The sequence below is a fragment of the Melanerpes formicivorus genome, unplaced genomic scaffold, assembly GCF_026170545.1.
Source record: "Melanerpes formicivorus ecotype bairdi unplaced genomic scaffold, bMelFor1.0.p_v2 SCAF_87, whole genome shotgun sequence".
NCBI lineage: Eukaryota > Metazoa > Chordata > Aves > Piciformes > Picidae > Melanerpes > Melanerpes formicivorus.
The window spans coordinates 759210-772816 of record NW_027142439.1 but is presented as its reverse complement, the minus strand read 5'-3'; the positions used below and the strand labels follow the sequence as shown (position 1 = coordinate 772816).

The 13607-nt window shown below is 51.3% G+C and overlaps 1 protein-coding gene across 1 annotated transcript in view; it reads right to left on the bottom strand.

Annotated features, from left to right (window-relative positions):
* CUNH13orf42 (chromosome unknown C13orf42 homolog) overlaps nucleotides 1-13607 on the bottom strand; it is a 69932-nt gene that overhangs the window by 18356 nt on the left and 37969 nt on the right.

Genomic DNA, 13607 nt, shown 5'->3' with positions numbered 1-13607 from the left:
TTGGGTGATAGGTTGGACTGGATGATCTCAAAGGTCTCTTCCAACCTGGTTAATTCTATTCTATTCCATTCCATTCCATAAGCACTTACTAATCATGAGGAGGTAGTGGTGCAGGCAGTGCTCACTTTGCCTCAGCCTGTGAGAGAGTGCTGATGCATTCTTGCAGCACGATGCTCACAGGCTCTCTCACACATTTTTGTCATGTTTCCCATTACCTGAGCTGGTCACCCCAGGCTCCCTTGATATGCAGTAAGATGAGGCAGGCATTTCTGCAGTGCCATTTGTCTCATCTCAAAACAGACTTCTAAACTATGACAGCTGAATCACACTTGAGAAGTGCCACTCAGTCATTCACAGCGGTATGAAATACACTCACTTGCCTTGATTGAGCTGACTGATTGAGCATGAATGGCAGGACACAGGACAATCCAACTCATTCACCTCTTCAAACTTCATGGCTCTAGTGTGTTACCTCAAAAATATTTCTGGTAGATGAAAAAACAACCTCCAAAGTGGCAGAGAAAATTGTAAGCAATTTTGCTGATCTCTGTGAATCATTGAATGCATCTCACCCTGGCCTGCAGCAGGAAGAGTGTGGCCAGGAGCAGGGAGGTCATTCTGCCCCTGGACACTGCACTGGTTAGGCCACACCTTGAGTCCTGTGTCCAGTTCTGGGCCCCTCAGTTTAGGAAGGAGGTTGAGATGCTGGAAGGTGTCCAGAGAAGGGCAAGGAAGTTGGTGAGGGGTTTGGAGCACAGCCCTGTGAGGAGAGGCTGAGGGAGCTGGGGTTGCTTAGCCTGGAGAAGAGGAGGCTCAGGGGAGACCTTCTTGCTCTCTACAACTCCCTGAAGGGATTAGTGTCCTTCCCTACAGTAAACATCACTCTTGCCCACCTAGTGAAACTCCTGACAGAGACAGGTGCTGCCATGGTTGCTTTCTAGACCTGAGACACTTATGGCATAAAGAAGTCATCAGTGAAGTCAAATATCCTCCCAGTGCAGCCACTGAGGTGGATCTAATTGGCAATCCCCTTCTGATGGACCTGTGAGCATCATCAAAGCAGCATAACAACTGCAGAGGAAGGGACAGAGCTATACCCAGGCTACCCACAGTGTGCTTAAGCAGATGACTTCTTTCCATTTCTGATCAGAGCACTGGATTGGAGCAGCTCTGGGTGGCAGGCAGGCTGAATAGCACATTGCTCCGAGATAGCTTACATGTGGCAAAGCAAAGCTTTGCAACTCACTTCACCTACATTTGGATAGCTAAAAGTCACTCATGCAGTCAGAGCTAGCTGCCTGGAGTCTTTTTTATAGCCTGTGAGGGGAAGGTATTTTCAGAAGGTGATTCATCCTACCCCTCCTACCCTCGAGATGAATAGCTTGCATGAATGGCTGTCAGCCTATCTGGTGACTGCACAGGGGGATGCAGCATGGCTTACACTAGCAGCAGCCCAGGCAGTGTTATACAGGTTGAATATGAGCCCTGTGTGCCCTGTCCAGAAGAGCTGATGTGTGTGCACTTCTTCATGCCCAGCAGCAAATGCTCTCCCCAGTCAGTCAGTCCTGCCTCGCTCTGCACCTCTTGCATTTTCACTGCAGCTCTCATCACACTTTCCTTCCTGCTCTCCTGACATGAACGCAACAAGGCACTACTGGAGAAATATGGCTGTGGCAGGGGGGTGGAAAGGAGGAACAAGACATGTTGTGTGCAAAGCCATTTCAGAGGCTGTGAACAGAAGATCAGAGCACAGGCAGAGCAGCCTGAGTGCTCCTGGCCAGCTTGCAGGCACAACACGAGTAAACATCTGAAAGACAAAACCCCTATCGGCTCGGCCTGGCAAGCAAGCTGCCAGATCCAGACAAAAACGAGTGTGAGGCCCAAGCTAAGGATGTGTCTGCATGAAGAAGAGCGCCAGGAAGTCTCCACAAGCATCACCATCCCCTCTGCTTTGATATACAGGCCCCAGAGGCCAAGAACTTCACTCTCAGAATCCTTTCTTTTTGTTCAGGCTGTGACCTCTCAGAGTCACATCAAGAGCTTTCTCTGTGTTTTGGCTCAATATCTGCCCCCAGCTATGTTGGTGGAAGGAACTGCAGATTCACACCAACCCAACAGAGTTTATTTTGCCATCTGTCTGTGTTTAGTCTTCACATTAATAATCAAGGCAAGGCTGCAGCTCGGGGTGGGAATTCTTTCCCGAGGAGCGGAGCTGTCTGCCGCGCAAACCACCTAGCAGCCACCCAAACTCCTCTCAAAAGCTGCTGGTGAGCAAGCTCACTCCTTGTTTTTCCACCAGCATTAGCATTTCCAGGCCACTCACTGCCATGGGTGTGCTGCTGAGCGTTTCTGCTGCACACCAGCGTGCCCCCAGAAGCAATGGGCTGGGCTAATAACAGGCTGCGAGCGCCGGGAGGGGACTTTTTGAGCTATAAATGTACTTGCTGCGGTCTGTTAATGAAATCATCCTTCCTGTCGGCGAAGCAGGGCTGTGGAGAGGCGAGCTGCAGGAGTTTCCCCCATGGAGTGTTTCCCAGCCCACGCCACAGTGCAGGGTTGTTTGCACAGAGGCCCCTTCAGCGGCTCCGGAAAGGCTTCCAGCCCAGGACACCTCCCGCAGGAGGACCAGCGGCATCTAGCGCGGCTGGGGCTCACGGCTCCCTCCAGCCCGGGGAGGGGTGCAGGGCCACCACTGAGCCCGGGGGGACCAGTCAGCCATCCACCCATCGATTTAAGAAGGACATTGAGACACTTGAATGTGCCCAGAGAAGGGCAACAAAGCTGGGGAGGGGTCTGGAGCACAGCCCTGTGAGGAGAGGCTGAGGGAGCTGGGGCTGCTTAGCCTGGAGGAGGCTCAGGGGAGACCTTCTTGCTGTCTCCAGCTACCTGAAGGGAGGTTGTAGCCAAGTGGGAGTTGGTCTCCTCTCCTAGGCAAGCAGCACCAGAACAAGACGACACAGTCTCAAGCTGTGCCGGGGAGGTTTAGACTCGAGGTGAGGAGAAAGTTCTTCCCAGCAAGAGAGATTGGCCATGGGAATGTGCTGCCCAGGGAGGTGGTGGAGTCACCATCCCTGGAGGTGTTCAAGAGGGGATTGGATGAGGCACTTGGAGCCATGGTTTAGTTAGTTATGAGGTGCTGGGTGCTAGGTTGGACTTGATGATCTCTGAGGTCTTTTCCAACCTTATTGATTCTATTCTGCTGTCTACGACTACCTGAAGGGAGGTTGTAGCCAGGTGGGGGTTGGTCTCTTCTCCCAGGCAAGCAGCACCAGAACAAGAGGACACAGTCTGAAGCTGTGCCACAGGAGGTTTTGGCTGGAGGTGAGGAGAAAGTTCTACCAGTGGCCAATCTCTTTCTGGGAAATGGAGTCACCATCCCTGGAGGTGTTCAAGAGGGTATTGGACATGGCACTTGAAGCCATGGTTTAGTTAGTCATGAGGAGCTGGGTGCTGGGTTAGACTTGATGATCTCTGAGGTCTCTTCCAACCTAATTGGTTCTATGATTCTAGCATAGGCTGCCCAAACGAACAAGCCTGTTTTATGACATGCAGCACATGAAATCCCAGAGGGGAAAGGTGCACCTGGCAAATAGGTAATGACACTATGAATCTCATGGGCAAATGCATTTGTTACTACCAGTGTGGGATGCCTTTGCCTCCTCTGAGTTGTTTCCTGCTGCTCAGCTTCTATGGGGATATGACTCAGGGCTGAGTTCTGGCACAGGCTGCTCAGAATCAGCTATAATGGCGAAGTGCAGAGCTGTTGGGGCCCCAATTCTATTGATAATCCTCCTCACCACGTAATCAGGTTTTAGCCCCCTTTGGCCCCATAACAAAAATCCCCATCCAGGACCATTACTTCTCTTCTGGAGGATAAAATACTGACTGGAGGGTTTGGTTTTTCCTTTCCCTGTGTCTCTTTGCTGAAGCTCTCTCTAATGAGAGATTTCAGACAGGAATTGATAAATCCCTCCTGAAAGGAGGGAAAACGTTAACATATTATTCCTCATGGAATCAAAAGGGGAAAGCAGAGCTCTTGAAATGCTAGCTGAAACCTGGTGGCGAGCCTCTAAAGAAAGCAACAATGCCCCTCATTTTTGGGTCCATTTGGGGCTTTTTTAATAGCTCTGCTCATTTTGCCACCCCCCCTCCCTCCACCCCACCCCACCCCAGACTTAAATTCTTCTCATCAGTAATTCAAGTTTTCATAAAGCAAACCTTAGCAAATTTTCAAGCAAGAGTATAATTAAAGACAGTCCCAAGAAAATCATCCCTGGGCAATTTGAATCCTTTCAGAACCAATATGGCTAAACTTCTGAGAGGCTACAGAGGGGAATGAATGGAACTGATCTCGTATCAGACTCGAGGTGAAAGGCAAGTGTTGTGTTTGGGAAGAGCCACACAGCAAAGTGGCATTTTGATCTGGCTTACAGAAATTGCTACTGAATTGGTTTGGGGTTTCCAACCCCCTCCCAGTGTTCTCTCACTGCATATTTTCATCTCAAACAGCGGTACTGAGAGCTTGCCGTGGTTTGCTGACAGCTTCTGCGCGGCAGGTGCCGTGGGCTCTTTGCAGCGAGGCAGGTGCCCCTGCCTGCTGCTGCTCTGCCACTCCAGCTGGGAGTTTCTCTTCTCCCTAATTTCAGGTCTTTTTTTCCCAAAAGAGCATCAGTTTATGATGTCTGCACCCCCAGGTTGCAGTTTGAGCTGGGGGCCCCCTGCAGTGTTTACTGCCTGAAAGGTGGTTGTAGCCAGGAAGGGGTTGGTCTCTTCTCCCAGGCACCCAGCGCCAGAACAAGAGGACACAGTCTCAAGCTGCGCCAGGGGAGGTTTAGACTCGAGGTGAGGAGAAAGTTCTTCACCGAGCGAGTCATTCGTCATTGGGATGTGCTGCCCAGGGAGGTGGTGGAGTCCCCATCCCTGGAGGCGTTCAAGAGGGGATTGGATGTGGCACTTGGTGCCATGGTCTAGTCATGGGGTCTGTGTTGATAGGTTGGACTCGATGATCCTCGAGGCACTTTCCAACCTAAGTTATACTGTGATACTTCCTGTGTCCAGAAGTCCATCCCAGAGGTGAGGGGTTTGGAACACAAGCCCTATGAGGAGAGGCTGAGGGAGCTGGGGTTGCTTAGCCTGGAGAAGAGGAGACTCAGGGGAGACCTTATTGCTCTCTACAACTACCTGAAGGGAGGTTGTAGACAGGCAGAGGTTGGTCTCTTCTCCCAGGCAGCCAGTACCACAACAAGAGGACACAGTCTCAGGCTGCACCAAGGGAGGTTTAGGCTGGAGGTTAGGAGGAAGTTCTACACAGAGAGAGTGATTGCCCATTGGAATGGGCTGCCTGGGGAGGTGGTGGAGTCACCATCCCTGGAGGTATTAAGGAGGAGACTTGCTGGGGTGCTTGGTGCCCTGGGTTAGTTGATTAGGTGGTGTTGGATTGCTTGATGCATTGGACACAATGATCTTGAAGGTCTCTTCCAACCTGGTTTATTTATTTTATTCTAAATTAGGTATTTCTTACCATGATTCTTTGCACCACTATAAGATTCACTGCAGGGTCTGGCACTTCCTCTTTCTTCCTCCTCCATCACCTGGCAACCGGGGGAGATGTCTCCCAGCCTCAGATGGGCAGTCTCAGATCTGGCCAGCTGAGACTAGCCTCCTCACCTCCAGCCTAAACTTGCCCTGGCACAGCTTGAGACTGTGTCCTCTTGTTCTGGTGCTGGTTGCCTAGGAGAAGAGACCAACCCCTTCGTGGCTACAACCTCCTTTCAGGTAGCTGTGGAGAGCAAGAAGGTCTCCCCTGAGCCTCCCCTTCTGCAGGCTAAGCAACCCCAGCTCCCTCAGCCTCTCCTCACAGGGCTGTGCTCCAGACCTCTCCCCAGCCTTGTTGCCCTTCTCTGGACACCTTCAAGTGTCTCAATGTCCTTCTTAAATTGAGGGACCCAGAACTGGACACAGGACTCGAGGTGTGGCCTGAGCAGTGCTGAGCACAGGGGCTGTGAAGAAAACAAGAAGTATTTTTGTTGAGCTGAGTCAGAGTTGAGTGTCTGAAGAGCAAACATTTGGTTGTTGCAGCGATGCAGCGGGTGGGGGGTGGGGGTGGGTTTACTTCTAGCTGAGCAGCCTCAGTTGTGAGACCTGCAGATTCTGGAGGTAGGCTGCTCATTTCTTTGAGTGCAGCTGAGCAGCCAGCTCAGATGCTGCCCATCTACATGGGTCTCAGGGTCTGTCTAGCCAGCCAAGGCAGCTCACTGCCTGCCCAGCCTCTCAGCTGACCACATACTCTCTGTGGGCTGCATACCAGCTGCACCTGGCAGCTCCTGCTGGTGTTTGCCATCGTGAGGGCATCACACCACCTGAGAAGCAGAAAGACCAAACACTGTGTTTAAAAAGGCAATATTTGCACTGAATTTCTCCACTCTGACATATCTTCTGGGTTATTTTATTTCTTTCCATCTCCTGTTTCCCTTCAGCTCCCAGTTTCCCCCGAGCTCCAGCTCTACCATAGCAGAGGAGATCAGACTCTGACCTTTCCTATCTCACTCCTCACTGAAATCTGCTAATGAAGGGGAAGTGTGGTGGCTTGTTGCCATAACAGCTTGTCTGCAGAAAGCATCAAGAGGTGTGCAAGTATCCCTTGGCAGAGGGATACTTTTGCCAGAGCCCCTGGACACACAGAGCAGCAGCATTTTTCATCTCTGCACACCACTCATGGAAATTAGGGGGGGGGTTATGAGTAACACCACTTCCAGGAAGATTATCAGCAGCTCCTTAGGGCCCAGGTTACACAGGACCATCAGTAACAACCCAGAGCCCGACAGAAAAACGAGTGGCAAGGGCTGCAGAAACCTGACAGAGGCATGGGACAATTCTTTCACAATTACACCACTCAAGGGCTTAGTTAGGGGGCTTAGAGGCAGACAGGCTGGGCTAATTCTGGACTTCTTATGAGTCTAATTTAATTCCTAGAAGTGGAGCTGTGTCTGCTAAACCTTGGCTCCAGACCAGCTTTTTCCAACAGCAGTCAGGCAGCAGTGCAATTGTCAGAGTCACTTGACTCCCACTGATGCTAGTTACGTGCCTGCTGAAAATCCTCCTAAGGGCAGCAGCAAGTCTGGCCCTGAGTGTGCTCACTGCAGTTTATTCAGCTGTAATTATGGGTCAGCTTTGCTGGAGCCCTTCCACTGAACCACTCACTCTCCTTGCAGAGCAAAGGCCCATATCACTGAGGTGAGGGGGGCAAAAACGAATTCTCTGCGTTGGAAACTGAAGAGTGAAGCTATTGAAGGGCAAGAATGTGATGAATGAGTTCTGTACTGTGAAGGGAGGCTACAGCTAGCTCTAACTTAGGAACAGCACAGAGTACTTCATTGTTCATCCATCCCCTTGTCCCTTTGCTGTTCCCCATGCAGTTACCTGGAGATGACAGTGGTGTTTGCCACTTCAAAAGGACACAGCCTCATGCATCAAACCAGGAGCAGGCCCAGGTTCAGACCCTGTGTGCAAGCAGCCCTGACACTGATGCTGTAACAGGGCTTTATTAATGCAGGGAACCTCATTCATCTGAACACTCTGGGACCATAAACCCACCTGAACTAATGAAAGGTCCTGTTGCTGATGGGTAGTCATAACCAGTGCAAAGATATATTCCTCACACACCCCCTTCCCCCCCTCCCCCCCCCCCCCAAAATGAGTATTTTGGCATAAAACAAAGGGGGAAGATATCAACAAGTTTAGCATGAGTGCATTAAATACAAACACACCCCTGGAGGACACAGCAGCAGCTGATACAGGCACAGGTCAGCTTTTGACTAACTGAAGTGCTTGGATTAGCAAATTGTGGAATAGCAGCATCACAGCCCCCAAGGAGCTGGAAGTCTCATACACTGGGTCTTGGAAGGAGCTGCAGAATTGGATCAGAAACTCTTAGCTTAGGCCTATCTGAAGCCTGAACTTCTGAATCATCAAATCCTCTGCTTGTTACTTTTAATCCATCTTTGCATTTTCTGTGCCTGAGAGGGAGCTGTTTCTGGCAGGGACATCACTTTGTCCATTTGTTTCCAGGCACGGGGAGAGGTAAGTGGTCAGCATCTCAGGCATGATGCTCCATGAACTGGGTGTGAGCACAGTGCCTATAGTGCAGCACAGCCCAGTGCAAGCTCTAAAGGAGCTTAAGGAGCAGGATAAAACTCATCTGGGAGGTGAAGGTTGATGATGTGCTGAGTGCCAGCTCCGTGAGAGAAAGGTGAGGACACTGGCAAGGAAAATCTTGGTTATACACAACAACAAAGGGCATCCAGCTCATGCTCTGCAGCAAACAGAGCAGCAACCTCCCTTCACCTTCCTCACTCAGGGCACCTACACCCACAGCTTGCCCTTTGCCTACACATCCTACAGGTGAGGACCACTTCCTCCTCCAAGTCTAACATCAGCTCTAAAATAATGATCTCAAAGGTCTCTTCCAACCTGGTTAATTCTATTCTGTAAGACAACAAAACTCCCCAAAACCTGCAGTCACCACCACCATTGTTGTAGCCATCCCAGAGCCAGAGTCAAGATCCTCACCAGCCAAGACACCCAGAGGAGCTCATCCCCAGTGAGGAGCCCCAGCCAGCACCCATAGATGATATTGGAGCAGTCATCAACCCTGGCCCTAACAACCGGGGGGCCACCAGGCCCCCCGGCCTTTTGTCACCACCACCCACACCCAGTGTGCCCCAGGGGCACTCACCAGTGAGGAGAGGAGGATCCTCAGCCCAGATGGGCTCAGCTTGGGGCTGCTGCCCTTCCTGGGGGGGATTAAATAGGGGAGTGGGTGGGGAGGGCCAAGTGGCCACAGCTGGGGTGGGAGGAGACTCCAGCAGAGCCCAGGTGCTGTGGGTTTGAGGGGGGAAAGGGGGAAATGGGGCAGGGGAGGGACTTTAGGGTGTGAGGGAATGACAGGAGTAGGGGGGATGGAAAAACACATAGAAATGGGTAGATTGAGATTGGATGTTAGGAAGAAATTCTTCCCCATGAGGGTGGTGAGAGCGTGGCACAGGTTGCCCAGGGAGGTGGTGGCAGCCTCATCCCTGGGAGTTTTTAAGGCATGGTGTTGGGTGAGAGGTTGGACTTGATGATCTCTCAGGTCTTCTCCAACCTGGTTAATTCTGGATTCTGGATTTCCTGAGGTCTCAGTGCTGTCTGTGATGTCATGGGGATTTGTTTCCTGAGGAAACCATCTCCCTAGAAGAACAAAACTCATGTAAAGAACTAATGACAATTGGAAACTACCAAACAAATCCGCTCGTGAATTAAGGAGCCTAGAAGTGAATACCAGACACACACAGACTAGCTGTCTGCTCGTGAAGTGGGGCTACAGGCTTCCCTCTGCCTTTCATTCCCAGCTCTCACGCTGATCAGGGAAGCAGGAGGGCTGTGGAATAGCTAGGAACGAACTGCCACCGTGTGGCCACGGGACACTTCCAGCTGTCTTTCTGGAAACCCCCTCCAAGAGCTGTGTCTCTGAGATGAGTGACGGCGCCCAGCATTTGCTAGTGAAGATTTTCCTCTTTCAGACCTTTCCCCTCGGTGGCACTCGCAGTGCCTCTCCAGCAGCGGCCACAGGCTTCGTGCTGAGGTCTTGCTCCTTCTCAGTCACTTTAATAAAAGGGTGGAACTGTTTATTGCATAATTTGCTGACACCTTCTGCAGCTGGGTAGAGGCAACCCCAGGCACAAATGCAGGCTGGGCAGGGACTGGCTGGAAAGCAGCCCTGAGGAGAGAGCCTTGGGGGTGCTGGTGGACAAAAAGCTCAACATGAGCTCTCAGTGTGCACTTGCAGCCCAGAAAGCCAACCAGAGCCTGGGCTGCAGCAGGAGAAGTGTGGCCAGCAGGGCAAGGGAGGTGATTCTCCCCCTCTGCTCAGCTCTGGGGAGACCCCACCTGGAGTCCTGCCTCCAGTTCTGGAGCCCCTATTGCAAGAGGGATCTGGAGATGCTGGAAGGTGTCCAGAGCAGGGCCAGGAGGATGAGCAGAGGGCTGGAGCACCTCTCCTGTGAGGACAGACTGAAGGAGTTGGGGCTGTTCAGTCTGGAGAAGAGAAGGCTCCCAGGTGACCTCATTGTGGCCTTCCAGGATCTGAAGGGGGCTCCAGGAAGGCTGGGGAGGGACTGCTCAGGATCTCAGGGAGTGCTAGGACTAGGGGGAATGGAATGAAGCTGGAGGTGGGGAGATTGAGGCTGGAAGTGAGGAGGAAGTTCTTCCCCATGAGAGTGGTGAAGCCCTGGAATGGGTTGTGCAGGGAGGTGGTTGGGGCCCTGTCCCTGGAGGTGTTTAAGGCCAGGCTGGCTGAGACTGTGGCCAGGCTGATCTAGTGTGGGGTGTCCCTGCCCATGGCAGGGGGGTTGGAACTGGATGATCCTTGTGGTCCCTTCCAACCCTGACTGATACTGTGATATCCTTTAAGGAGTCATCTCATCTTCTGACAGAGGTCAGGGTATCATCACCACTGAGGCAGGTGATAATCAGGCATCACAGGTGGTGATGCCTGCTCTTGCCTTACAGAAGATGGATAATATTTCACTATAACAAGCCTGATGGTAGGGACCCTTTTGCCATGTACTAACTCACTGCTGATCAAGTAACAGCCTCTAGCCTCTGTTTCTCAGCCTTATCTGAAGCAGCTGGGCTCCTCGATTGAGATTTGCCTCCAAAACTGTCCCAGAACTACCGCGATTGTGAAGACAAAAGACTCTCTTGCAATGTTTACCAGCTCTTATTCTCAGCTCGTTGTGTGGCTTCCTGAGTCACAATGGCCCTTGGGAATCAGCTAAAGGCTTTTTTCTCTCTACATAGCTGCAGGTTTTTCCCAAGGTCTGTGGCCCACAAGAGCTAAAACATTTCCTTCCATCAGCTGAGCATTGCTTGAGGTTCTACTGCCTGAATTCAGTCCGTCACAGAACAACATGTTTTCCTAGCCATTAAGCTCAAGACAAGTCAAGAGTCATTCCATAGTTTCATAGTTTCATTCAGGGTTGGAAGGGACCACAAGGATCATCTAGTTCCAACCCCCCTGCCATGGGCAGGGACACCCCCACACTACATCAGCCTGGCCACAGCCTCAGCCAGCCTGGGCTTAAACACCTCCAGGGATGGGGCCCCAACCACCTCGTCCACAGACTTGATGCCACTTGGTCACACTTCACTGTGGGCATAACTCAGGGCTGCAGGCCCCCAAAGTGGCAAAAGCACCCTAGATGCAGCCTGCTGTGACTGGCCAGCCTTGTGCTGCTTCCATCAGTCTGTGGAGATGGTTTCATGGGTTCTCCACCATAAAAGCAGTATCACAGTATCACTTAGGTTGGAAAGGACCTCGAGGATCATCGAGTCCAAGCTATCAACACAGACCCCATGCCTAGCCCATGGCACCAAGTGCCACGTCCAATCTCCTCTTGAACACCTCCAGGGATGGGGACTCCACCACCTCCCTGGGCAGCACATTCCAATGACGAATGACTCTCTTGGTGAAGAACTTCCTCCTCACCTCAAGTCTAAACCTCCCCTGGCACAGCTTGAGACTGTGTCCCCTTGTTCTGGTGATGGTGCACTTCTGAATTTCCTGAAGCAGAGCTACAGACTGGCCCTGCAGCTGAGGACATCCACTAGGTGCTAATCCAACGTTGTTTATACAACCCATGCAACCTGGAACAGCAGATAACTACATCTTTGCTCTGCATTACCTTGGAGGGCTTCCTGCATTACTTAGGGCAGTGCTGACACCTTCTGCCTTCCTGGTGACTTTATGGCACTGAAAGATTCAAAGCAGTGTACACCTTGTCCAGCTGCCAACTTTCCATTAGCCGCCTGTATTTCTTGTGTCTGTGCCGCGGGCGCTTGTAATTTCAGCTCGCTTACGTGCATCCCGGTTACACCGAGCTGAATCCCTCAGGACAGAGGGATTTCTTCAGCAGACTTCATCTCCCTTCAGTTACTGGGCTCTAGTGCACAGTGTCTTTAGTCTCACACAGACAGCTCTGGGTGTGTGGTCACAGGAATCCTTAGCTGAAGCCCCCCTCAGAGCTAACGCTCAGCAGCGACATTAGCTAGAGGAACCTGCAATACTCTCAGTACTGCAGCTGAGTCATACTGGGAATAACAGCATGAGAGATGCTCTCCTAAAGACCTTGGCTCTTACTCCAATGCACTCTGGGAATGAGCTCTTGGGGACCAGTGCTGTGGAGAATGCTCACACACAGCGACCCTGATCAATAGAGCTCCTCGTCGATGTACTTCATTATCAGGGCCTGGGGACATGACTGAAAGAGCTCACTAATAATCTCTGCAAGGGATCTAGGTCACACTGAGCTCTGCTGGTCATGAATAATTCTTCTGTATGATTTTCACTGTCAGAGCACCCATAGCAGATGCTGAATTTCAGTGTTGCAATGCCTGAAAATAATTGTGTGTAGCAGCAAGATCATTTAGAGGGCAGACAGAGACCCTTCAGGGTCTGTGCAGAGAGCTCTGCCTCCAAAGCTCTTGGAGGCAGAAAAAGCAGCTGAGGAAGACCTTTGTAGGGCAACCCAACTGTTCCTGGAAACTGTCTGGAAAGTTGCCTAGAGTGAGTCAGTGTCAGCCAGGAGCGGGGCTCTATCTCAGGACAACACAGAGGGTGCTGCCATCCACACTAAACCCTTCTCTGAGGAGGCAGCTAGCACAAGGAGTGGAAATCTTTCTCTTTCTTCTCTCCTGCTCCCTTTCTGCTCAGCTGCCCTGTTTTAGCATAGGTAGCACAAGACCCAGTTTCTGGGTTGGAACTCTTAGCTCCCACCCCCCTAAAACGCTACAGCCACTCTCCATACCTCTGCTGGAGCTGACCCGTGTCCACTGATGAGCTTACAGAGACTAATAGATTAGAAGAAGGAAGATGCCTGCATTTAGGCTAGAAGGTAAAACATGTTCTCAGAGAAAAAAAACTGCTTTATTTTACTTGCTTAATTGAAAGTTCCTAAGATGGGAGCAGGCTTGAAATGAGCCTTGAGAAAAAGGGGGGAGGGGAGGGAATAATCCCAGAATCCAATTGGAAAGGACAAATCTTAATCCCCCCCCTCTGTCTCTGAGGCATAAAAACAAACACATTTCACACTGGAGTTTGTGAGCTGGTCAGCAGAGGGACCCTTACCCTTACCCTTACCCTTACCCTTACCCTTACCCTTACCCTTACCCTTACCCTTACCCTTGGTCACAGCCTGATGGCTTGAGATACCTCCGGTTCACAAGCACAGGTGAGAAGTCACAGGGAAGGTCAAACACACTGAAGCAGTCTGGTTCTGTACATCACAGTGAATCCTTAAAGCAGTAACAAAAAGGTCAGCTGCTCCAGTGAGTGAAACCTTGGCACTATGAACAGGAAGCACAGCCCTGGACAGAGCACCACTGGAATCCTTTCCTCCTCCTTTCATCAGCGTTTTAATTATGCACGTGCCTGATTCTGTTACAGTAACCCAAAAAGCTGGTGAGGTATTCTGTCAGCACCCATCTGGTTTTGCAGGAGCACAAAAGTGAGCACACACTCAGGAAGAGTGTTCCTCAGTGACTTCAGCATGAAGCCTGGAGAGGAATCT